Here is a 25,635-nt window from a genome sequence, read left to right on the forward strand (position 1 = left end):
TACATATCCTGCCTTTCCTTCCCAACTAAAGCTCCACGAAGACCTAGGAAGTTGGTATTTAACATTACTGCAATAAGTCTAATAATGTTATTTTGCTTGATCTTTTGGGCAATTGATAGTTGACAAATGGAACTGAAACAGGAACTGAATACACCACTTTGGGGGAACTTTTAATATAGAGTCTAATATAGCTTTTGGATTTAAAAAAAAAATGTTATGCCTTAAACCTCTCCAATAAAAAGAAACAATTAAAATGATTTTCCCTTGTCTTTTGTTTGTTCTTTTTTAGTCAAATGTGTCAGGAAATTATCTGTTCCTTCGATAATTTCTATCTTCTTTTTATATTAACCACTGGAAAGCTCATGACAGCCTCTTGAATAATCAGTGGTAATTTGTGCATTTTGTATGCATTTTTCAGAAACACAATTGCAATAGGGGAACCTAAAAAGAAGGGTAACTTGTGATTGTTAGAACATATTTTTAAAATATAGACAGCTTCTTAAAGATCTCAAATCCACAACAAAACACTTTTAACAAATTCTAAAGAGATATCCAGTGATGAGATTTCTTACCAAAGTTCTAATTTCTAGTGACAGCCATTATAAAATATTATTTGAGCTCATTGTAAATTAAGTAAGCAAACCACATATAGGGACTAGCCAAAAGCTACCTCATGTCTTTGTTTACCTTTTCCTTGGTCACTATTTTTCAAAAAAAAAAAAAAAAAACACAGAAAACTTGGAAAATTGTTTTTATATTTATTTACTAAATATCTTGTTAAGTTAGATAAATTATGATATGCCACTGATCAGTGGTATCTGAATTTTTCTTTCTTTTTAAAAAATGTGGTACAATTTTTTACCTTATTTCTAAGCCCAACCACAAATTTTTATAAGGGCTTAGCTCAAGGTACATTGGGACAATCCACACTTGGCCAAAATCTGGCTGCTTTGAGTAATTGTTGGGTAGCTGGTCAAAAATGAGCCTGATCAAGAAAAAATCTTGAGGGGACTGTGTGACACACAGAATCACCATGTAACTCTCTCCATATATCTGCAAGGACACCAACTTGCATGACCTGTCCCACTCTTTAATGTATATCACCTTATTAGCCATAGCTGAAGTCTTTTGGTGTATCCACTTACTGGTTTGTGGGGCGGGAAGTATTCACAGGTGTCCGAGAAGTGCTTACTAATCTAGAGCTTTTGAAACTGTATTCTAGAGAAGTATTGGGCTTTCAAGGGACAATCAAGAATAAGCATCTCTCAACAAGGAACAGTGGTACATACCTGTAATCCCAGCAACTTGGGAATCTGAGGCAAGAAGTTTGGAGGTTAAAATCCAGCCTCAGCAACTCAGTGAGGCTCAAAGCAACCTAGTGAGACCCTGTATCAAAATTTTAAAAACATTAAAATGAGCTGGGGATGTGGCTCAATGGTAAAATACCTCTGAGTCAATCCAGTACTTCCCCCCCCCCCGACATCCAAAAAAGAGTATGTATCTCTGGGATCATAACACTTTAAACAAGGATGTGCTACATTTTTTCATTTTGTTTATATAATAATAGTTATGCAGAAGACTGCATTTGAGTCAAAAGGAAAAAAGTATGCTCCTGATGCAATCTTCAAAGACTTCTGATCTGCTTTATACAGTGAATTGGCATTCAGTTCAAGCTTTATCCCAGCCAAATTCCTGACCTCCTTCAAGTCTGAGTGGAGACAAGATGGTTCTCAGAACCCATCCTGAGAACTTTGTCTTAGAACCACAGCTGATTCTGTTCTCTGCCAACTCTTTCTCCATGTATGTCATCTGCCTTGTCCCCCCTACATGCTTCAATATTACATGCTCCTTAATTTTGAGCTCATTCTCCCAGGGATCCAAATTCTCACTGGGTCACTCTCACAGCCTGGCTCCTATGGTCCTACCCTGATAACTCTGTCACCTTGGAGGCAGTATCCCATCCATGGCAGGTCTTTCCTGACCATCCCCATTTTAAAATAGCACTCACATGCACCCCCATGCCTAATCTTTTTGACCTGCTTTGTCTTAGCAACTGCATGGAGCTATTTACAATATACATTAAATAATGCACTTGTTTATTGTCATTCTCTTGCTTTTTAAATTTAAGCTCCATGAATGTAAGGACACTGTCTGTCTTGCTTTTTCCTATAATCCCACTGCCAGGCAAACTCAATAACTATTTTTTTTTAAAGGAAATAAATAAAACTGTGTTTTAGATGCCTGTGTGTTCTTGGTCTCAGGGGTTGCTCTGAGGGTCATTCAGATTCCGGGTCATTTCCAGATCCTTCTCATATAAATCCCATTACAGACCCTGCAGGATTTTCAGCCACCTCCTCTCTGAGAGAGGACTGTCTGACTTACCCTCCTGCCTTGCTTTTTATCCATGGATGGCAGAACTATTCACCCTACACAAATAGGAGGATGGGAACTACTTTTTGTTATACTGTTTAAAGATATCTGATTCAGTCATTGTCTCAGCAACTTATATCTATTCCAAAAAATTATGTTTGAGCTTTGAACAAATTCTGGGACTCTACATATCCTAGTCTTTCCATTACATGCTAAATGAACAAGAGGCATTAAAAATATTTTTTTTTCTTTGTAAGAGTCGAAACCCACATTATGTCTTTGTTTCTTTAAATACAAAAACAATAACCTGTCTCCTCTTTTCTCTAGTGCTCAGATAACACATCCTGGTACCAGAACTCCACTAAACTCTTTAACCACAAATCTGTCACTAAAATTGTCCACATCTGTAATCTCAGTGACCTGGGAGGCTGAGGCAGGAGGATCACAAGTTGAAAGCCACCTTGAGCAACTTAGCAAGGCCGTCAACAAGTTGATGGGACATTGTCTCAAACAAACGAACAAAAAAACTAAAACAAAATGACTGGGGTTGTAGCTCAACAGCAAAGTACCTCTGTGCTCCTGGGTTCAATCTGTACTACTAAAAAAAAATCATTTTCATCATCTAAAATATCTCAGCCCAGATATTTGATTACTACAAAGGGAAATAGAATAACTTTAAGACAGAGAAATCAGATGAAAACCATGTTAGCCTCCTGATAGAGGTGAAAAATGATGTGCAATAAGCCAATTTTAACATGATGGATTTCCAGATATTACATACTGAGAAGGACTCCATATTCTTCCTAAATTGGAAAAACCTTAGTCAAACACAAACAGAGAAACATTCTATTTATAAATTTTTTTAAAAAAATTTCAAAGTCATAAAATCACATGAAGAAAGAAAACAGACAGAATTGGGAAGACCAAAGAGGAAAAACTAAAGATTGGATGCCGAAACAGGAAAAAGACAAAGAAAAAAAAAACACTAATGAAATTTGGATAAGGCCGTTAGTTACTATTATGGTACTAATATTAATTTACCCTTTCTGATCATTGTCCTATGGTCATATGTGACAATTAGGAGAAGTTCAGAAGGAAGTATATGGAAACTTTCCAGACTACCAATTTCTGTGTCAGACTAAAATTAGTTCAAAATTAAATATTAAGGATATACATTAATCTATTACTCCTCCTATGTCTGTAGGTTTCCTTGGGGTTTCTTCTATGTCTCACTTGGGCATTTTCACATAATTTTCAGTGGCATTTACTCAGCAGGTTGGCAGGGTACTGACTTGGTTGGAACAAGGGGCAACCACTGGGAATCTCTCTCCATGGGGTCTTTCATTCCTGACTTCTTCTACAATGAGGGTCTCAGGAAATGATTCCAAGAGGGCAAAAACAGAAGCTGTATAAGTCACAAAGCATAATCTGAGGCCAGAGTGGATTAGACTTCACCTGTCAATGGGAATGGCAGAGCCTTATTAGGAAGAACTGTGTGCCTGGGAAGGTGCCTTTGTCTGTTCGGGCTGCTTTAAGAACACATAAAGGAATAAGTGGCTTATAGATGACAAATGTTTATTTCCCACAGTTTGCATGCTGAAAGTTAAAGATCAAAGTGCCACGGACTCACTGACTAGTGAGAGACGTTCCTCATAGATTGCACCTTCCCAGTGTATCTGCACATAGTCAAAAGGGCTAATTAGCTCTCTGAGGTCTCCTTATAGGCCCATTCATGCAGGCTCCACCTCAAGATTTATTCATCCCCCTTTTAATATAAAAGTGTATGTGTGTGAGGGGTAGGATTTCAGTATGCGAATTTGGTGGTGGGACAAACATTGAGATCACAGCAGGGGACATAATCTACTGAGATCATTCATTCTTACCAATAGCTACAGTAAGCTTCACTGGGCGGTACTAGGATAGCCCAAGAGACTGAAGACCATGGAGGAGTCACCTTTATTCCAAACACAGCCACATGTGACTTGCTGTAGCCACTGGAGAGTTGTTATGGTTTGGATAGGTAGTGTCCCCGAAATGCTGATGTGTGAGGCAATGCAAGAACATTCAGAGATGAAATGATTAATTTATCAGAGCAGTAACCTAATAAGTGGATTAATCCAATTGAACGACTTAAATGGGTGGTAACTGCAGACAGGTAGGGTGTAGCTGGAGGAAGTAGGTCACTGGGAATGTGCCTGTAGGGGTTGTATTTTCTCCTCTGAGAGTGGATCTTGCTCTTTTCTTCCTGTCATATCCTGTGTTTCTATCCTCTGCTACACCCTTCTGCCATGATGTTCTGCCTCATCCTGGTCCTAGAGTTATGGAGCCAGCTGAGCATGGACTAAACCTTTGAAACCTTGAGCCCAGATAAACTTTGCTTCCTCTAATTTTTTCTTGTCAGGTCTTTTGGTCACAGGAGATTTTTGCTGACTAAAACAGGAACATAGATAGGTCTGTTCGCAGGAGTCATCCATTCTCATGTGAAAATCCTCATGGAATAAAAAAGTAATTGCCAGTGTAGACAGTTCTTTGAAGAATATAAGTGTATGTGAGTATCTATTGGGGTTAGCTTTGTGATTTTAGGTTTGTTTTTGTGGAGTAGCAAACCTGACTTTCTTACAGTTTAAATCCTGTGTCACAAACCTTGTTTAAATCCTGTATCACAAAGCTTGAGTCTGTGTTGAATGCAACACAGTTGACTTCTAAGAATGTGTAGCAATAAGGGCTGGGGATGTTGGGGTGGGGCCAGCAGTGAGATATGAAGAGTTTCGTTGTAGATAATTCAGAGCAGATCACCTAAACAATTATAAGTTTAAGGGGCCCTGACTCCCTCTTTTTCCTAGGATTGTGTTATGTTACAGTTGGAAAACATTTTGCTTTAAGCAAAATTAAATGAAGGAGAAAATCAACTAGTAACTGAATGAGAAAATAGAAATCAATAGTTTTCTATACAGCAGGAAGAAAAAAATCAATAAAAATTGGAAGGAAAACTCATTATCTATGTTCAGAATAATCAGAGTTGAGAAGAAATTCTGCCACTGTTTAATTGACAAGGGCAAACTAATGTGCCTTACAGATGGGATTGTTATTTATGATTTGATACTTGAAGGGGTATTGCATTCAGAGCTTCCAATTACAGGAACCAATAGAAAGTGGCATCTGCAAACACTTCATTTTAATTAAATTTTATGGGTGTTCAGATACAAAATAAAAGTGAATTCTCGTAAAATATTTAGACTTTTGGTTTCTCTGAGTCCAATAGTCAAGCTAATGTCATTTGATCTTGAAACAGGAAATATTTTTCTTCACCTCCATGAAGATGAAACAGCAGTTTCTGCTTTGGTCTGAATCTCTCCAAGAGTTAATCTGTCAGGGATTTCATGTACTCATGGCTGACCACATCTGTCTTCCAGACAGAGAGATAAAAAGTGCAGTCACAGAGAGCCAATAGAACCCCAAGCAGGTTTATGCTCTTAAATACTTTCAAAACTTTTAAATCAGGGTAACCTTTCCAAGGAGAATTATCTCCCATTTTAAATGATGTTAATATTTCTCTTAGGTACCACATTTCATTTATATCCTTAGACTGAAAAACTAAAACCCTTTGATACAGGGAATGAGCAAAGCCCTTTGCTTTCCTTCCAGGAACTGGAGGATAGAGAAATGTCAATGTTGCTAACTGCTAATTCAGTGAAAGGTTACAATGTAAATGATTTCAATAAAATAAAACTCTTAATACCTGGATGAATAGATTCTGATATGTATCAGTATAAATACATTACTTCTAAGGGATAATGTGGCATTAGATAAAAGGTAAAATTAGAGATGATTACTGAACATTATATTTGTGCAATAAGTTAGAGTTTATGTGTATAAATAAAAGGGCCAGTATAGGTTTCCATTCTACAGAGACATTTCTAAATAAAAGTATATATTTACATTGCTTTATCTATTGCATAATATTACCTATTTTTCATTTCTAAGATGACTTTTATGAATACAGATTTGAAATTTGGACCCCTTTCTATAAATCCAAGTAGTTATCTGTTGTTGTTTGCTTTAATTTTTTGAATCCTAGGAATAAAACCTTGGGCCTAATGTTTACTAGACAGGTGCTCTACCATCGAGCTACACCCCTAGCCCCAAAGCCAAGTTTTTAGAATGTGCATTATCCTTTTCCTTAAATCAAAACCTGAAATGAGCTTTTAAAGCTACATGTCCATGGGAAATCACTTTTCCTGGGTTGAAATGAGGTGACATGCATTCAACCTGTGAAAAACGGTTGTTTTAGGTGTGGAATGACCTGGTAGCTGCAGAAAGATAGAGGCAAAAGAGAATACAGGATTCCTGACCTCTAAAAGCTTACATGTTAAAAGGTAACATGTAACATGCCAAGACTAATGCAATGGAAGAAAAATAAAACCTATTATATGTGTGAAAAAGTGCTTATTAACAAATCTGTGAGAAATCAAAACATGTAATTTCTGAAAAAGCCACACATGATACATACAATAAGATGTAGGGGAAGGGATTTTAGGGGATACTAGGGAAATAATATTTCAGACTAAAAGTAGAGAATATTTTACTATTAAGAAAGTAATATTCTTTTTTTTAAATTATTTTATTGTTGGTTGTTCAAAACATTACATAGTTCTTATTATACCATATTTCACAGATTGATTCAAGTGGGTTATGAACTCCCATTTTTACCCCGTATACAGATTGCTGTGTCACATCAGTTACATTTCCATTGATTTACAAATTGCCTTTCTAGTGACTGATGTATTCTGCTGTCTATCCCATTCTCCACTGTCCCCTCACCCCTCCCCTCCCCTCCCCTCCCCTACTCTCTCTCCATCCCCTCTACTATAAATCGTTTCTTCCACTTATATAATTTTTCTCCTACTCCTCCTTTCCTCTTATATGTAATTGTGTATAACCCTGAGGCTCACCTTCCAGTTCCATGCAATTTCCCTTAACTCTCACTTTCCCTCCCGCCTATCATCCCTGTTTAATGTTATTCTTCTTCTCCAGCTCTTCGTCTCTACCCTGTCCTTGGTTACTCCCCTTATATCAAAGAAGACATTTGACATTTGTTTTTTAAGGATTGGCTAGCTTCACTTAGCATAATCTGCTCTAATGCCATCCATTTCCCTCCAAATTCTATGATTTTGTCATTTCTTATTGCAGAGTAATACTCCATTGTGTATAAATGCCACATTTTTTAATCCATTCATCTATTGAAGGGCTTCTAGGTTGGTTCCACAATCTTGCTATCGTGAATTGTGCTGCTATGAACATCGATATAGCAGTGTCCCTGTAGCATGCTCTTGTTAGGTCTTTAGGGAATAGACCGAGGAGGGGAATAGCTGGGTCAAATGGTGGTTCCATTCCCAACTTTCCAAGAAATCTCCATACTGCTTTCCAAATTGGCTGCACCATTTTGCAGTCCCACCAACAATGAACAAGTGTACCCATTTCCCCGCATCCTCGCCAGCACTTGTTGTTGTTGGATTTCTTAATGGCTGCCAATCTTACTGGAGTGAGATGGTATCTTAGGGTGGTTTTGATTTGCATTTCTCTGACTGCTAGCGATGTTGAGCATTTTTTCATGTACTTGTTGATTGATTGTATGTCCTCCTCTGAGAAGTGTCTGTTCAGGTCCTTGGCCCATTTGTTGATTGGGTTATTTGTTATCTTATTATCTAATTTTTTGAGTTCTTTGTATACTCTGGATATTAGGGCTCTATCTGAAGTGTGTGGGGTAAAGATTTGTTCCCAGGATGTAGGCTCCCTGTTTATCTCTCTTATTGTTTCTTTTGTTGAGAGAAAACTTCTTAGTTTGAGTAAGTCCCATTTGTTGATTCTGGTTGTTAACTCTTGCGCTATGGGTGTCCTATTGAGGAATTTGGGGCCTGACCCCACAGTATGTAGATCATAGCCGACTTTTTCTTCTATCAGACGCCGTGTCTCTGATTTAATATCGAGCTCCTTGATCCATTTTGAGTTAACTTTTGTGCATGGCGAGAGAAAGGGATTCAGTTTCATTTTGATGCAAATGGATTTCCAGTTTTCCCAGCACCATTTGTTGAAGATGCTATCCTTCCTCCATTGCATGCTTTTAGCCCCTTTATCAAATATAAGATAGTTGTAGTTTTGCGGATTGGTTACTGTGTCTTCTATTCTGTACCATTGGTCCACTCGCCTGTTTTGGTACCAGTACCATGCTGTTTTTGTTACTATTGCTCTGTAGTATAGTTTGAAGTCTGGTATCGCTATACCGCCTGATTCACACTTCCTGCTTAGCATTGTTTTTGCTATTCTGGGTCTTTTATTATTCCATATGAATTTCCTGATTGTTTTATCTATTTCTACAAGAAATGCTGTTGGGATTTTGATTGGGATAGCATTGAACTTATAGAGAACTTTTGGTAATATCGCCATTTTGATGATGTTAGTTCTGCCTATCCATGAGCAGGGTATATTTTTCCATCTTCTGAGGTCTTCTTCTATGTCTCTTTTTAGGGTTCTGTAGTTTTCATTGTATAGGTCTTTCACCTCTTTTGTTAGATTGATTCCCAGGTATTTTATTTTTTTGGGGGATATTGTGAATGGAGTAGTTGTCCTCATTTCTGTTTCAGAGGATTTGTCGCTGATATACAGGAATGCATTTGATTTATGCGTGTTGATTTTATATCCTGCCACTTTGCTGAATTAATTTATTAACTCTAATAGTTTCTTTGTAGACCCTTTTGGGTCTGTTAGGTATAGAATCATATCGTCTGCAAATAGTGATAATTTAAGTTCTTCTTTTCCTATTTTTATGCCTTTAATTTATTTCGTCTGTCTAATTGCTCTGGCCAGTGTTTCGAGGACTATGTTGAACAGAAGTGGTGAGAGAGGGCATCCCTGTCTTGTACCAGATCTTAGAGGGAATGCCTTCAATTTTTCTCCATTCAGGATGATGCTGGCCTGTGGCTTATCATAGATTGCTTTAACAATGTTGAGGAATGATCCTGTTATCCCTAATTTTTCTAGAGTTTTGAACATAAAGGGATGCTGTACTTTGTCGAATGCCTTTTCTGCATCTATCGAGATGATCATATGGTTCTTATTTTTAAGTCTATTGATGTGGTGAATAACATTTATTGATTTCCGTATATTGAACCAGCCTTGCATCCCAGGGATGAATCCTACTTGATTATGGTGTATAATTTTTTTGATATGTTTTTGAATCCGAATCGCCAGAATTTTATTGAGGATTTTTGCATCTAGGTTCATTAGAGATATTGGTCTGTAGTTTTCTTTCTTTGAAGTGTCTTTGTCTGGTTTAGGAATCAGGGTGATGTTGGCCTCGTAGAATGTATTTGGAAGTTCTCCCTCTTTTTCTATTTCCTGAAATAACTTGAAAAGTATTGGTGTTAGTTCCTCTTTAAAGGTTTTGTAAAATTCTGCTGTATACCCATCCGGTCCTGGGCTTTTCTTAGTTGGTAGTCTTTTGATGGTTTCTTCTATTTCCTCTATTGTTATTGGTCTGTTTAGGTTGTCTATATCTTCCTGACTCAATCTGGGCAGATCATATGACTTAAGAAATTTATCGATGCCTTCACTATCTTCTATTTTATTGGAGTATAAGGATTCAAAGTAATTTCTGATTATCTTCTGTATTTCTGAAGTGTCTGTTGTGATATTGCCTTTTTCATCCCGTATGCTAGTAATTTGGGTTCTCTCTCTTCTTCTCTTCGTTAGCATGGCTAAGGGTCTGTCAATTTTATTTATTTTTTCAAAGAACCAACTTTTGGTTTTGTCAATTTTTTCAATTGTTTCTTTTGTTTCAATTTCATTAATTTCAGCTCTGATTTTAATTATTTCTTGCCTTCTACTTCTTTTGCTGTTATTTTGCTCTTCTTTTTCTAGGATTTTGAGATGAAGTATGAGATCATTTATTTGTTGGCTTTTTCTTTTTTTAAGGAATGAACTCCAAGCAATGAATTTTCCTCTTAAAACTGCTTTCAATGTGTCCCATAGATTCCGATATGTTGTGTCAGTGTTTTCATTTATCTCTAAGAATTTTTTAATTTCCTCCTTGATGTCTTCTATGACCCATTGGTCATTCAGTAACCTATTGTTCATTCTCCACGTGGTGCATGATTTTTCCTTCCTTCTTTTATCGTTGATTTTCAGTTTCATTCCATTATGATCAGATAGGATGCATGGTATTATTTCTACTCCTTTATATTGTCTAAGAGTTGCCCTGTGACATAATATATGATCTATTTTTGTGAAGGATCCATGTGCTGCTGAGAAAAATGTGTAACTACTTGATGTTGGGTGGTATATTCTATATATGTCAATTAAGTCTAGGTTGTTAATTGTGTTGTTGAGTTCTATAGTTTCCTTATTTAACTTTTGTTTGGAAGATCTGTCCAGTGGTGAGAGAGGTATGTTGAAGTCTCCCATGATTATTGTATGGTGGTCTATTAGACTCTTGTACTTGAGAAGAGTTTGCTTGATGAACGTAGGTGCACCATTGTTTGGGGCATATATATATTTATGATTGTTATGTCTTGTTGGTGTATGGTTCCCTTGAGCAGTATGCAGTGTCCCTCTTTATCCTTTTTGATTAATTTTGGCTTGAAATCTATTTTGTTTGATATGAGTATGGACACTCCTGCTTGTTTCCGCAGTCCATATGAGTGGAATGATTTTTCCCAGCCTTTCACCTTCAGTCTATGTATATCTTTTCCTATCAAATGCGTCTCCTGTAGGCAACATATTGTTGGATCTTGTTTTGTGATCCATTCGACTAGCCTGTGTCTCTTAATTGGTGAGTTTAAGCCATTAACATTTAGGGTTATTATTGAGATTTGGTTTGTTCCTCCAGTCATATTTGTTTATTTATGTTACTAAACCTGATTAGTTTTCCTCTTTGGCTACTTTCCCCCCTTTACTGTTCTATCTCCCACTGATGGTTTTCAATGTTATTTTCAGTTTCCTCTTCCTGTAATGTTTTGCCAAGGATTTTTTGAAGAGATGGTTTTCTAGCTGCGAACTCTTTTAACTTTTGTTTATCGTGAAAGGTTTTAATTTCATCTTCCATCCTGAAGCTTAATTTCGCCGGATACACGATTCTTGGTTGGAGCCCATTTTCTTTCAGTGTTTCAAATATGTTATTCCAGGATCTTCTAGCTTTCAGAGTCTGTGTTGAGAGATCAGCTGTTATCCTGATTGGTTTGCCCCTAAATGTAATCTGCTTTCTTTCTCTTGTAGCTTTTAAAATTCTCTCCTTATTCTGTATGTTGGGCATCTTCATTATAATGTGTCTAGGTGTGGATCTCTTATGATTTTGCACTTTTCGCGTCCTGTAGGCTTCTAGGATATGGGATTCTGTTTCATTCTTCAAGTCTGGGAAGTTTTCTCGTATTATTTCATTGAATAGATTGTTCATTCCTCTGGTTTGGACCTCTGTGCCCTCCTGTATCGCAATGACTCTTAAGTTTGGCCTTTTAATGTTATCCCATATCTCTTGGATGTTCTGCTCATGGTTTCTTAGCAGTCTTGCTGAACTGTCTATGTTCTTCTCAAGTTGAAATACTTTGTCTTCATTGTCTGATGTTCTATCTTCTAAGTGATCTATTCTGCTGGTAGTATTGTCAATTGAGGTTTTAAGTTGGTTTATTGCTTCCTGCATTTCTAGGATTTCTATTTGTTCGTTCTTTATTACTTCTAGCTCCCTGTGAAATTGATCTTTTACTTCCTGGATTTGTTTCTGTAGTTCCTTGTCAATGTGATCTTTCATTGTCTGATTTTGCTGTCTCATGTCTTCCTTGAGAGTCCAGATCATCTGAAGCATGTATATCCTGAACTCTTTATCTGACATTCCATCTGTTGCAGCTATTACCTCTTCTAGGGTTGAGTTGACCTGCATTGCTTGTGGTCCTTTCTTTCCTTGTCTTTTCATGTTGCTTGCGTTTCTTTCTGCTTCGTGAAACTGTTGTGTTTTTGAAATTTTTCCCCCTGTTTATTTTTGTTGCTCTTGTATATTTGGGATATCTCTCTTGTAGGGCGGGTAGTGGCTGTGATCCTCCTCTAATCAGGGTGATCTATATACTACGCTGGTTGGTCGTAGGTCTGCCCGCCCTGTGGGCACGGGTGGCTGCTCTACTCTGCCCCCACTCCAATTGCGGTGACGTTCCTACCACGTCCTCTGATCGTTGGTCCTGATCCGGACGTGGGCAGCAGCTCTTCTCCACCCCTACTCCAATTGATGTGACGTGTCTACCACGCTGGTCGGCCTCCAAGCCTGTTCCGCTGGTGGGTCTCAGATCTGCCCACCCTGCGGGCCTGGGCTGCAGTTCTGCTCAACCCCCACTCCCAGTGGGGGTACCTAACTGCCTCTCCAACGGGTCTCTGGGCTCCTTCCGGATGCTGGCGGCGGCTCTGTTCACCCCCACTCCAACCAGTGTGACGTGACTGCCTCGATGCTACTCGTCCACTACACTGGCCGGCTGCCGAGCCTGTCCTGCCAGTGGGACGCAGGACTGCCTACCTTGCAGGGTCAGACGGCAGCTCTTCACGGCCTCTACTCCAAGTGGGTTGACTTGGCTACCCTGCCGTCGGGTGGCTGGTCCTGTTCCAGGCGTGGGCGGCTACTCTCCTCGGCCCCAGCTGCAGTTGGGGTGTCGCGATACCACACCGGCGGGACCCTTAGCCTGCTCTGGGCACAGGAGGCAGCTCCACTCTGCCCTCCAGGCCCCCGCAGTACCCAGCAGGACCCGGACCAAGAAGCAGTCCCTGTAGGATCCCCAACCCTGAGCCAGAGCCGCTTCGGGAGCCAGGAGCCGGTGTCTCCGATCCCCGCCACTTTCTGCTAGGAGCAGGCTCCTCAGGGCAACTGCCGCGGGTTCCCCAAACCCAGGCCAGAGCCGCCCCGGGAGCCCAAGCCTGGCCGCACCAGACTCTCCCTGCTAGGTGCCCAAGCCTGGCCGCACCAAACTCTCCCTGCTCGGTGTACGCTCCCCTTGGAGCAGAGTCTAAGACGCACTTCCCGCGGGCTCTCCAGCTCCGGGTCAAAACTGTTCCAGGAGACAGAGTCCCGCTGCCCCTCGTCGCAAGTTTCACTTGTGGCTGGCCTCAGCTCGCGGTCCCCGCAGGCTCCGCGGCCCTGGGCTCAAGCAGCCACGAGGGCCAGAACCCAGCCTCTCCGATCCCTGCCACACTCTGCTCGGAGCAGGGTCCACAGAGGTACCCCAGCCTCAGGCCCAGGCGGCCCCCGCCCGGGCCTGGCAGCTCCAACCTCTCCCAGCTCAGTGTACGCTCAGACAGGGGCAGGGTCAAAGACACAGTCGCTGCGGGTTCCGTAGCCCCGGGCCAAGAAGGATCTCCCGCCCTGGGCCAAAGCAACCCGGGGAACTAGAGTCTGGCCGCTCAAAACCCGGCGCCCGCCTTGCCAGGGGTGAGGCCTGAAGAGTATTCTCCTCAGAGTTTCCAATCCCGAGCCTGAGCGATCTGTCTGCGCGACGCAGGCAAATACCAGCCTGGAATCACCTGTTCTGTAGTTGAATGAGCTGAGATCAGTAGAAAACAGGGATGATTGTGTCAGCTCTCCATGATGGCGGCTGCAGTTCTCCTGCGTGTTCCGACCGGTGTCGGGAAACGAACTGGACCGATTCTCTCCTGTATTTCAAAGCTGGAATTCAGCACTCAGCGCGGCCAGTGTGCCACTGGCAGGAGCCTGCAGAATCCGCTTCGCTGTAATCCCTCTCTGGTAACTCGCGGCTAATTAACTCGGGCGCGTCCCAGACTCCATCCACGGGGCGGTCCGCCGACCAAGTACTGCTTTGCTCCGTGCGGAGAAATCTCCCGCTACCAAGCCCCTGCAGCCGAATCCCGCACGCTGGAATTTTGACCTCTAGATTCTGGAGCACTTCAATTTCACTGGGGATTCCCACCAAGGTAGCCTTCAGCCATTTCACCTCGTGTTTCTCCCACACAGTGGCGCAGCGTACTGGTGTGCTGCACTCCCTTGGCCGCCATCTTCCCTCTCTCCGTAATATTCTTAATATTAGGAATATTAGGGGAAGTTCAGCTCTATAAACAAAACAGGAAGAAAGAGAGAAAGGGAGGAAGAAAGGAAGAAAGGATGGAAGGAAAGGATGAAGAGAGGGAGGAAAGGAGGGTTACAGGGATCTCTGTAGTGTACCAGTGTGATGGTTTATTTCTCCTTTGTGTCACAAGTGTTTGGCTGCATCCAGTTAGGCAATCATGAACTCAGGTTACTACTATATTTTGTTTTCATTCTCCTCTGAGTTCTTAAAAACCTCACCATACAATTGAATGAACATTGGGGAAGACAGAGAACATGCAGGATCATGGGGAGTGTCTTCTACCTTCCAGATCTGGGTGTAGGATGGATCACTTTCATCTATGTTCCACTGGCCAGTGCACAGTGCCACGAAAGTCCCCATGATCCTTGCCTAGTTTTATTCATACCTTTGTGTAGTTCCCTTTCGCATGGCATGTGGCAGGAATGATGGCATGACTTCTAAGGTTAGGTTATAAAATATTTATGCTTCCATCTGGAGCTTCCTCTTTCTTGGGTCACTCACCCTATAGAAAGCAAACTGCCATATTTTGAACAACCCTGCAGAAAGACGCACATTGGGTAACTTATAAACAACGGTTAGCAAGGGTCTAACAATGACCATGTGAGTGAGCTTGGAGGTAGATTCTCCAACCTTAGATGAACCTTGAGTTGACTATAGCCTCAGCCAACAACTTGACTGAAAGTGGTAAAGAGACCCTGAACCAGAACCATTAAGCTAAGCCATCCTTGGATTTCTGACCCTCAGAAGCTGTGAGATGATAACACTGTGGTGATTTAAAATCTGTTAAAGTTTGGATAACTCATTACATAACAAGAGATGACTAATTTGCATGACCTCATCTACTGCAAGGGAGGCTGAGAAATGACTAGTTAAGTGTCCAAAAAGATAGGATACTTGGGTTTAATGTCTATACAGCTGTCTCTAAAACACTCAGTCTCTAACCTGAGCAGGAATCAAGATCAGTGAGACATAGTACCTCCCCCTGAGGAGTTCCTATGAACAAAACATCCCCAAAGGCATCATAAAAATTCTCCAAGGGCTCTTAGCTCTCCTAGCCACCTTGCTGACCACGCAAGTGGCTTCCTTTAAGAATGCCAAGGTAAATAACCCCTTATGCTCCCACATCTCAACCTTACTTTCTGAGTGACTCTGATCTCAAGGAGAATCTGGGAGCACTCAAAACTCCAAACTGGGAGAAATACCCCTGCCTGATACACTTCCAGATCCTTGAACTTAAGTACCAATGCTTTGTACTTGAAGACTTTAGGCAGGTCTTTCCAAGGATACTCCTAATAGGTCCAGGACCCCAAAACACATAATCCTTAGTTCTGGAGGCTTCCAGAAGATTATTAGAGTAAAAGTGGAATGGTATTATCCACATGTTTTCCATTGGATTCTTCATAGGTGTCTAAGAGAGCAACATATATTCCCATGAGTAATTTCTGGATGAATTTTATTTTATTTTTTATTTGTTATTTTTAGTTATACATGACAGTAAAATGTATTCTGACATATTATACACACATGAAGTAGAACTTGTGGTTGTACATGATGTAGAGTTACATTGGTCATGTATTTATACATGAACATAGGAAAGTTATGTCCGATTCATTCTACTGTCTTTTCTATTACTATCCCCCCTCCTTTCCCTTCATTCCCTTTTGTCTAATCCAAAGTACTTCTGTTCTTCCCTCTTGCCCCCTCTTATTGTGTGTTAGTATCTGCATATCAGAGAGAACATTGGGCCTATGGTTTGGGGACATTGGCTTATTTCACTTAGGATGACAGTCTCCAGTTCCACTAGATGAATACTTTTTAAGTTCATCACTTTTCAATCACGCTTTGAATCTATGACCTTTTCTCTACATAATTCTCTCAAATAATGCAACTTTTCTATACTACATATGAACTTATTAAAAGATTTTTGATATTTTCAGTGGCCTCTTTTGTGAAGCTGTCATTTCTCCCTGAATGGATGGAATTCACAGGTCTTCCCAGGACCTGGTATAAATTTTTAATATTTTAGTAAGAAGTGGATTTACTATATTCAAAGATGTGCATTTCAATGAGTACGCTAACATTTTATATCCTACAAAAAAAGTTGTAGTTGATACTTTTAGTATGGGACCCAGATATCCTTTACCAGATGGGTGGATTTCCATGTGTGGTTGCTTGTGAATGTTAGAATTAATGTTTCTCAACCACCCTTACCCCAAGGAACTGACCTCAGGGGTCAGGAGCTACTTTGCCTACGGGTGGTCCACAGTCACTGAACAGTCAGTGACTGACGGATTCAGAGGTATGAAATATGCCCTCTGTGACTCAAGAAGGGAAACCATGGTCCTAATTCCACTTCAGAGCTCCCTGTGGGATCAAATGGAGGCTAGACTTTGATGGAACCACTTTGTTGCCCACTTCTTCCCTTGTCCTATTCTACTTCTTCGCCACTTAATACATTACCAGAAGATTCCTCATCTCGATATCTCCTTCTAGGAAACCTCCCCTATGGCACAGGTTTTATATAATATTGAACACAAAAACTGAGCAAACAGAAGTTGAAAAAGGCTTTTTGGCCTCTGAAAATTATAATGAAAATGATTCCCATTGTGTCTCTACATTGAAGTAGCTCTACATATTTTAAACATTTTATTTTATATAAATATAATGTGCCATTAAAGAAAATAAACCAACAAAATGAAAAACATACAAACACTGTGGATCTCCAATTCCAATGGCAGGACCAGTCCTTGATGAAACAGAAACAAGAGGGTGGATTGTCAAATGGCAATGATAGGGGATTTCGAGCAGGACAATCTAGGTTCACCACTCTTACTTTATAATCTGGGGACTGGATCTCACAAGCCTATTTCCATTTCTGTAAACTGGGGAAAGGGAGATACCTTCTCAACTAACTTTTAGTATGGAAACCAAAATAAATAATGTAGGTGAATTGTTGTATGCATGAATATTGATATTGTCATTTACCATGAAGGTTCTCTACTTTCCTCAATAGCAATTTTGAAACTTGCATTTCCTTTTCATTTTGTTGTAGAGATTTCCTTCTGAGTGAGGAATGATGACTATCTTGAATTATAGGAAAGATTTTATAAATAAGTTATAATTCATAGTTCCTAAAACACTGGCCAGAGCAATTAGACAGAGGAAAGAAATTAAAGGGATACATATAGGAAAAGAAGAACTCAAATTGGCACTATTTGCTGATGATATGATTCTATACCTGGAAGACCCTAAAGGTTCAACTAGAAAACTTCTAAAACTAGTAACTGAATTCAGCAAAGTAGCAGGATATAAAATCAACACACATAAATCAAAGGCATTTCTATATATCAGTGACAAATCCTCAGAAAGAAGGATTTTTCAATAGCCCCCCCCCCCAAAAAAAAAATACTTGGGAATCAACTTAATGAAAGAGGTGAAAGATCTCTAAAGAAAGAAATTAAAGAAGACCTAGAAGATGGAAAGATGTACCTTGCTCTTGGATAGGCAGAATTAATATTATCAAAATGACCATACTTCCAAAAGCACTATACAGATTTAATGCAATTCCGATCAAAATTCCTCATAGAAATAGAAAAAGAAATCATGAAATTTATCTGGAAAAATAAGAGACCCAGAAGAGCTAAAGCAATCCTTAGCAGGAAGAGTGAAGCAAGTGGCACCACTATACCAGATCTCAAACTATACTACAGAGCAATAGTAACAAAAAACAGCATGGTATTGACATCAAAACAGACTGGTATACCAATGGTACAGAATAGAGGACACAAAGACTAACCCACAAAACTACAATTATCTTATATTAGACAAAAGTGCCAAGAACATGCATTGGAGAAAAGATATCCTCTTTAACAAACGGTGCTGGGAAAACTGGAAATCCATATGCAACAAAACAAAATTAAACCCCTATCTCTTACCATGCACAAAACTCAACTCAAAATGGATCAAGGACTTAGGAATACAACCAGAGACCCTGCGTCTGATAGAAGAAAAAGTCTGCCTTAATCTTCATCATGTGGGATTAGGCCACAACTTTCTTAATAAGACTCCGGTGGCACAAGAATTAAAATCAAGAATCAATAAATGGGATTGACTCAAACTAAAAAGTTTCTTCTCAGCAAAAGAAACAATCTGTGAGGTGAATAGAGAGCCTATATCTTGGGTGTAAATCTTTACCCCTCACACATCAGATAGAGCACTAATCACTAGGGTATATAAAGAACTCAAAAGGCTAGACATAAAAAAATAATAACCCAATCAATAAATCGTCCAAGGACCTGAGACACTTCTCAGAAGATGATGTAAAATCAATCAACAAACACATGAAAAAATGTTCATCATCACTAGCAATTAGAGAAATGCAAATGAAAACCACTCTAAGATTTCATCTCACTCCAGTCAGAATGGCAGCCATTATGAATACAAACAACAATAAGAATTGGTGAGGATGTGGGAAAAAAGGTCCACTCATACACTGCTGGTGGAACTGCAAATTGGTGCAGCTGATAGGGAAAGCAGTATGGAGATTTCTTGGAAAATTGGGAATGGAACCATCATTTGACCCAGCTATCCATCTCCTTGATCTATACCCAAAGGACTTAAAAACAGCATACTACAGGGACACAGCCACATCATGTTTAAAGGAGCACAATTCACAATAGCTAAATTGTGGAACCAACCTAGATGCCTTTCAGTGGATGAATGGATAAAAAGAATGTAGCATATTATACACAATGGAATATTACTCCGCAATAAAAGAGAATAAAATCATGGCATTTGTAGGTAAATGGATGGAGTTAGAGAAGATAATGCAAGTGAAGTTAGCCAATCCCAAAACCCAAATGCCGAATGTTTTCTTTGATATAAGGAGGCTGATTCATAGTGCAATAGGAAGAGGGAGCATGGGAGGAATAGACAGACTCTAGATAGGGCAGGGGGTGAGAGGGGAAGGGAGGGGGCACAAGGTAATTAATGATGGTTGAATGTGATGATCATTATCATCCAAAGTACAGGTATGAAGACAGGAATTGGTGTGAATATAGTATATGTACAACCAGAAATATGAAAAATTGTGCTCTATATATGTAATAAGAATTGTAATGCATTCTACTGTTATATATATTTAAAAATTTCATTATTATTCTGTTTAAAATATTTTATTGTTACCATTATGATTGAGATTGTTCCAGCTGTCATTTATTGTTTTGTTATTTTTTAAATATAAAATATAATTACCTTGTTATCACAAAATACATTCTAAATATTTCAGTCCTTTAAAAATATATATATATTATAATTATAAACTTAAATGACCTAGAAATATTTATCTTAGAACTCCTTCAGATAATATATATTCCACTCATGGAGAATTATACAAATATTTTAGTGAGCTGCCAAACTTTAATATCTTTAAAAATTTTATCTTTCAGAGTGGAATTCTCAAAAGAGGCCTTGTCTTTCAATAGTGATTGAGCATCTATTATGTGACTGAAGCTAAGCATATTTTTAAAAAATTAGATATCTTTATTTTTATTAATCCATATGTTTCTATATAGATATCTCTAAAAAACTTAAATTTAGCAACTAATATATCACTTACGTGGTATATATATTTGTAGAATTCTATTCTTTTGAGAAAATTAATAAGTGGATGATTATGACATCTGAAAAATATATATATTTCAGATATATGAAAACATGTATAAATGATATTCAATTTCTACATTATGATTTCCAATCTATTTTAGTACACTTATGCTTACTTCGTTGATATTTACAGAATTGAAAACTTGGAACTTAAGGTATTATTAATATTTATCCTCTAGTAATGAATTTGATTTTCCTTTGAAATCAAATTAATTAAATTAATTTAATTAAATCCTAGAACTTATTCAGATAAATGTATATTCCATTTAATTAAATTAAATCAAGGTAGTGGGATCCTACTCTAACACACAAGGAAGGAATCTATTGAAGAAGGTTGGAACTAGTGGCAGGTGATTACACTCCACATCAAAAGCAGGTTTGTCATTAGAATAAAATGAAATTGGTATTTCTAATGGGGCTGGTAAATTTAATCTAAAGTCAATTCTGGACTAAGGGAAAACTAACATTTATCGAATACCTATGTTGCAATCATTGTAGTTTCCAAACATCATTCTAGGAAATTCTTTCACATGTCTCTTACCTATAATTGCTGATGTGATTCAGTGATATTCATAGACCATGTTGCTAGGAAATGACAGAGGCAAATTCAGCCTCACGTCACTATGATGTAAAAATTAAAGATCACATTCTTTCAGTTACAACATTTGCAGATTCCTTAGGAGTTTTGAATGTTTTACGGGCCACCAAATGCCGCAGTCTTGGCTGGGCACAGAATCACGAGCCACCACACACCTTGTAGATTCAAACAGCAATTCTTTATTCCCAAACTCACACCGGCCTCTACACATGTTCTGGGGAAATCCACGTTCTGGGCCCAAATTCACGTCCCAAATACTTTCTCAATTCCACGAGAACTCAACGGGAACTCAGGCAGCAGGATACGCCCTATTCCCAACAGCAATAACCTTAAACCTGGAACTTCCCTAAATCCAGATTGTCTTAAACCAGGAACGCCTTAAACCCAAATTATCCTAAACCAGGATACTTCCTAAAACCTGCAGGATACACCCTAAACCTGGATCCACCCTCGTCCTTGAGCAGGGTCACCTTTCTCAAACACACATGCAATGTCACAGCGAATTTCCAAGGCAAGTCCATTTAACATGGGGTACGCTGGCAAGGAAATTTCGATGTGTCATTCCTACTTGGCAGTGGTCCTCAGCATTACATAACTTTCCAAATTAACTTAGAAACAAGAAAATATATGATACCAGTAAGTTTAGATTAATTTACCAAAGCATATCATTCTTCTTGTTAAGTATATCAAGGTGTATTACTTTCATGCAGTAAGAAGAACAAATTCCATTCAAGCAAAAGGCAGCAAATTTTAACTAAAGCCTAGTTAGTTAGATAAGATTTACTAGAAAATAAAGATGACTAGACAATAGCTCTAAGGTCTTAGGGTCCTACTCTAAAACACATCAAATCATTCCACATTAATGACTTGACTTGTATAGAGCCAAAATCCTATCCCTAAATGACACTAACAGAGAAATCCTATGTGCTATGATTCAGAGTTTCCTGCCACTAAACACAACATCTCCTACAAGGTAATAGTTTTCTTTGCTCATTTTTAGGATTGCCATCACTAAAATCCAATCATCAAGTTCCCATGCCACAAACTCTTCTTTTACAAGAACATTTAGTCTCAGATTTCACATGGAGTAGATTGACAGATCACATTGCTAAGGAATGCAGATATTTTGTCTGAAACACCTTTAATTGACAAAACCCTTATGGATACTAAGAATTCAGTCAGTCAAACAATATTTGGATAGGCTATGCTTTTCATTGGAGCATTTTTCCTATGGGAAATGAGTTTCATTGATCATTTGTGTCAAAGTCAGGGAAAGTCGTTTTATCAACTAGATGCATATATTTAATGAATAGCATGGTTTTGCTTTATAATCACTGGTACACATAAGCACTGTCTCTAGGTCCCTTGCCCACTTTCTCCATCTGTGTATTGTTATGCCATACTTTAAGTGACTCTTTAAGTCTAGGAGTTTCAGATAAAAAAAGCATCAGTCTACTGGGGCCAATGACAGGGTTGGTATACATGTTGACATTGAGTGTGCAGCAATTAATCAGCAAACATCCGTTGAGTGGGCTCTATCAACACACTCTTTGGTCAGCTCTGAGGGTGACTGAACAAGAATGCCACAGTTTAATGCAGGCAAGGTGCCTAGAATCCAATTGTCAGGAAATAGCAAAAGCCAGCATTTATTATGAGTTTACTATGTAAATTGTAACACTGGATTCTTCCATACAGCTATAAAGTGGCCATTATTATGATGCCCCTTTCATAGATGGGATCTGTCAATGTGATCTGTCAATCTACTCCACGTGAAGTTTGAGACTAAATGCTCTTGTAAAAGAAGAAGTAGTGGCATGGGAGCTTGATGATTGGATTTTAGTGATGGCATCCCTAAGAAAGAGCAAAGAAAACTATTACCTTGTAGGGGATGTTGTGTTTAGTGGTAGGGAACCCCAAATTATAACACATAGGATTTCTCTGATAGTGTCGTTTGGGGGCAGGATTTTGGCTCTTGTACAAGTTAAATCATTAATGTGGAATGATTTGATGTGTTTTAGAGTAGGACCCTAAGACCTTAGAGCTATTGTCTAGTATTCTTAATTTTCCAGGTAAAGCTAAGGAATTTGCACAAATCATACAATTAGTAAGCAATGAATATAGAGTTTGAGCTTAACTGTGTCCAGCACTATTTTCATCTTTATCAATTATGCTATAATTTTAACATCAATGGAAAAAATAAAAAAATATTGAAGCATAAAAAAGAAATAACATTAATAAATGAGACATTTATGTGGGATGGCAATGACAGTCATTGGATGGGGATAATGTCCATTTTAGACTCTGGAGAAAGAGGTAATGTGGTCTTGGAAAGATTTTTACTGTCTTTAAATGAAATAATTTGTCTCTCATCCCTTTTCACCCTTCAGTTTGCAGATAAAATTTTATGGTCATTAATTAAGTGATAGTATAATTGTTCTTTCAATAAATAGCAAGTAATAGCAGCACTACACTGGCCTCTCTGAGGGCAATGTCCTGACATTAACCTATCAACTGTGCATGTTAACCCTAGTTTCTTCTTATACAAGGAAATTGGCCAAGAGGATGCCACCAACCATTTTAAAAGGCTGAACTAGCACTTACTGAACACTCCTGGGTACCAAATATGTCATAAACACTACCCCCGTGAATTCTTTTGGTGGTTCAATATCTCTATTTTCCAAATAAGGAATATAAAATATGGAACACCTGTTAAAACCTTCATATTTAAAAAATGTTTTCTTCCAAAGTTTTCTCCCCCCACCACATCATGAATATATCCTTCCTTTAGTCTCAGAACTATGAGCTAGAAATACCTCATCATGATGCCAGTGAGGGATAACATACTCACTTCTTAAGTTCTTAAATGAAGTGGTACCTCTCTGCCCACCACTTAGTTTTCTAGGGAAAGAACTGATCATGCTTTTCTCTCAATTATATAATAGCCAGCCAATCTGTTGGTTTGAGAACAAAGCAGTGAAAAATCTCACCGTATCTTGTTTGTCCCAGTTCCAAATCCCCTTGGATGAACTGGGTGGTAGTTGTGGTGGACCAAACATTACTTTTATGCATTCATGAGCTCCAGTAAAATGCCTCAACATCTTATGAGATTTGTGGGTATAGGGATTGTGTCTTATTAACTTTTATTCCTCTAATTCCTAGGTCATTGTCTGGCACATTATCTGCATACCCTACATATCTGTGAAATTAATCTGATTCTACAAAACTTCCCTTACTTTATTTGAGTACTTAAAATTATTTCACATGGGCCAAGGATTTCATTAATTGTGCAAGATAAGGCTTAAAGGAAATAATTATCACACCATTAAAGAAATCTGCTTATTTTAAGCAGAGGGGGAGAGCTCCACCAGCAAGGGACATATAGGTTTGTAGGGGTGCTGGTAACATTTTACTTCTTGCTTATGTGGTAGGTACACAAATGCTCATTTGCTAATTATCCCTTAAATTTTCACAAGTACTTTCCTATGTTTTCTGATTTTTATGCAACGTACCATAGGCTTATAAAACTATATGAAACAGAGAAGTATGAGTAAAATGTGAGAAAAATTATAAACCTACACTGTGTAACTACAAAACCACCTGTGTTACTGCTAAGCTAAAAAGAAAAAGGGAAAAATGGTCAGTTAAAATGGCCACAGGTGAATTGAGAATCTAACTTAAATTCCAGTGTCCAGGCAGAAGATATCTTCTGGTCAGGATAAGAAAGGGAGGAGGACTACAAATATGGAGCAAAGTGTCACTAGAAAGACTGAAAAGTGAGGCAGGCAGATATGAAGTCCATGTGAGAGATAGAGAGATATGCTATCCTCTCAGAAGCATAACTTATCTTTCTTCATAGTGGAAATACTATAAATGAAAGTCAGATTTGTGGGCAGGAAGAATCGGATGGAGATGGTATTGATAAATCTGTTGGTTACAGGTGAAGAAACAGGTCTACCAGATTAAGACTATAATGTTTGAAGAAAGCTGTAGTACTTACTTAGAAAAAAAGATAAGGAGTCAAACTTGGCAAGTGTCACCAAAGAATCATCAATGTATTGGTCACCTTAAAAGGTTATTACATTTACAAATCAGAAATGATATAATCCCAAGGATTGGTGGGCTGCTGATTGGTATTACAAAATGACATTGATAAACTATGGTGGTTTGACATTTGTTTCTTTGTTCTTCTTTATGAATTATCTTATGTGACAGGCTGTGTTGGTGAAGGTCTGAGCTTTGGAATGAATCAGAATAAATGATTGCCCTCTGGTAATAAAATACCTACCCTTCTTTGCTGAATGAATCCCTGTCGGCAAGTGACATTTCTGAATGTAATGGTACTCCACGTGGAAAGCTAATAGGTAAGCACTTTTCACCAGTTGATCCAGACTCTGATTGGTGATATTATTATCTCCTATGTAGAACTTGTTTTGTTTTTTCCATGTTTAAATTCAGAAGGCCAATGGGATGGAAACATGGAATTAACCTGATTGCAGCAGAAAGCATTTCTGGATTGAAAACCTCTCATTCTCCTGGTCTGTCTTAATGGAGAATCAAATGTGATTTGTGTTGTGTGGAGATGATTACTGATGGGTAATTATTCTAAAACATCTCTTTCAAATCCTCTGCATGGCAATCAAGGAAGAATGTGAGAGGTTAGGTAGGCATTACATTACTAGGGTTATCAGCAGCATATAATTTCTTAATTATACATAAAAATGAATAGCAAAATACCTGCTGAAGAAGTTCCTGAATTTTTTTTTTGAAATGAAGTCTGAAGTACCCATGGGCCTCTAAGCATTACTAGAAAAATATGTGGTTAAAAAGAGCTGAGCAAAGATTCTTTCTTCTTTCTAATAGTTGAGTAATGGAACCCAAGATTTCTTATCTCTAAAA

The sequence above is a fragment of the Spermophilus citellus genome (genome assembly GCF_964194105.1).
Source record: "Spermophilus citellus genome assembly, chromosome: 4".
Taxonomy (NCBI): Eukaryota; Metazoa; Chordata; class Mammalia; order Rodentia; family Sciuridae; genus Spermophilus; species Spermophilus citellus.